The sequence below is a fragment of the Tubulanus polymorphus genome, chromosome 12 (assembly GCF_964204645.1).
Source record: "Tubulanus polymorphus chromosome 12, tnTubPoly1.2, whole genome shotgun sequence".
Classification (NCBI taxonomy): Eukaryota; Metazoa; Nemertea; class Palaeonemertea; order Tubulaniformes; family Tubulanidae; genus Tubulanus; species Tubulanus polymorphus.
The window spans coordinates 7,078,934-7,081,433 of record NC_134036.1 but is presented as its reverse complement, the minus strand read 5'-3'; positions in this window follow the sequence as shown (position 1 = coordinate 7,081,433).

Here is a 2,500-nt window from a genome sequence, read left to right as displayed (position 1 = left end):
AGACCATCACTTCTTACGCGGTCCGCCTGAGCGGAGACCGATAACGTTACGCGGCGACCAACTCCGGTAACGCGGGGACCATAACCCGGCACGCGGAGACCATCACTTCTTACGCGGTCCGCCTGAGCGGAGACCGATAACGTTACCGGGCGACCAACTCCGGTAACGCGGGCGCCGACCGTAACCCGGCACGCAGAGACCATCACTTCTTACGCGGTCCGCCTAAGCGGAGACCGATAACGTTACGCGGCGACCAACTCCGGTAACGCGGGGACCATAACCCGGCACGCAGAGACCGTCGTCACTTCTTACGCACGCGTTCCGCCTGAGCGGAGACCGATAACGTTACCGGGCGACCAACTCCGGTAACGCGGGCGCCGACCGTAACCCGACGCGCGGAGACCGCCGTCACTTCTTACGCACGCACGCGGTCCGCCTGAGCGGAGACCGATAACGTTACCGGGCGACTAACTCCGGTAACGCGGGCGCCGACCGTAACCGAGCACTACCGACCCTTCTAGCGTCAATTCGCCGCGACCGCAGCCGCTACCGTTACTGTTACGACTTATTTCTAGACACCATCGACCTACCGACTCGGGCGGGCGGGCCTCGTTCGTGCCGCCTCCGGCCGGCCGGCCGCGCCGCCGCCTTCGACCGACCGACTGGTCGCCCGTTCACTATCCCTACACATATAGCGACCTGGCCTATTTCCGTTCTCGTCCGAGCCTCGGATACTCGGAGCTCTACACTCCCACTTAGAGTCTGGACTCTGTCGTTTTTCGGAAATCTACTCTACTCGCTTGCCGACCGCGCGCGCGCGCGCGCGCGCAGGCAGGCAGGCAGGCAGGCAGGCAGGCCCGACGGCCCGAGTCGGACTCGGCCCTTCGTCGCGCACCACGTTCGTTCGACCGACCGACCCTTCTCCGATTGTTACGACTTATTTCTAGACGGCGTACCGACGGCAACTGCCAGGCAACGCCAGCGCACACTCCGCCCGAGCGGAGACCGATAACGTTACCGGGCGACCAACTCCGGTAACGCGGGCGCCGACCGTAGCCCGGCGCGCGGAGACCGTCGTCACTTCTTACGCGCGCACGCGGCCCGCCTGAGCGGAGACCGATAACGTTACCGGGCGACCAACTCCGGTATCGCGGGCGCCGACCGTAACCCGACGCGCAGAGACCATCACTTCTTACGCGCGCACGCGGTCCGCCTGAGCGGAGACCGATAACGTTACCGGGCGACCAACTCCGGTAACGCGGGCGCCGACCGTAGCCCGACGCGCAGAGACCGTCGTCACTTCTTACGCACGCGGCCCGCCTGAGCGGAGACCGATAACGTTACCGGGCGACCAACTCCGGTAACGCGCGGACCGTAACCCGGCACGCAGAGACCATCACTTCTTACGCGCGCACGCGCTCCGCCTGAGCGGAGACCGATAACGTTACCGGGCGACCAACTCCGGTAACGCGGGCGCCGACCGTAACCCGACGCGCGGAGACCATCACTTCTTACGCACGCACGCGGCCCGCCTGAGCGGAGACCGATAACGTTACCGGGCGACCAACTCCGGTATCGCGGGCGCCGACCGTAACCCGACGCGCAGAGACCATCACTTCTTACGCGCGCACGCGGTCCGCCTGAGCGGAGACCGATAACGTTACCGGGCGACCAACTCCGGTAACGCGGGCGCCGACCGTAACCCGACGCGCGGAGACCATCACTTCTTACGCACGCACGCGGCCCGCCTGAGCGGAGACCGATAACGTTACCGGGCGACCAACTCCGGTATCGCGGGCGCCGACCGTAACCCGACGCGCAGAGACCATCACTTCTTACGCGCGCACGCGGTCCGCCTGAGCGGAGACCGATAACGTTACCGGGCGACCAACTCCGGTAACGCGGGCGCCGACCGTAGCCCGACGCGCAGAGACCGTCGTCACTTCTTACGCACGCGTTCCGCCTGAGCGGAGACCGATAACGTTACCGGGCGACCAACTCCGGTAACGCGGGCGCCGACCGTAACCCGGCACGCAGAGACCGTCGTCACTTCTTACGCGCGCACGCGCTCCGCCTGAGCGGAGACCGATAACGTTACCGGGCGACCAACTCCGGTAACGCGGGCGCCGACCGTAACCCGACGCGCGGAGACCATCACTTCTTACGCACGCACGCACGCGGCCCGCCTGAGCGGAGACCGATAACGTTACCGGGCGACCAACTCCGGTATCGCGGGCGCCGACCGTAACCGAGCACTACCGACCCTTCTAGCGTCAATTCGCCGCGACCGCAGCCGCTACCGTTACTGTTACTGTTACGACTTATTCCTAGACACCATCGACCTACCGACTCGGGCGGGCGGGCCTCGTTCGTGCCGCCTCCGGCCGGCCGGCCGCGCCGCCGCCTTCGACCGACCGACCGACCGACCGACTGGTCGCCCGTTCACTATCCCTACACATATAGCGACCTGGCCTATTTCCGTTCTCGTCCGAGCCTCGGA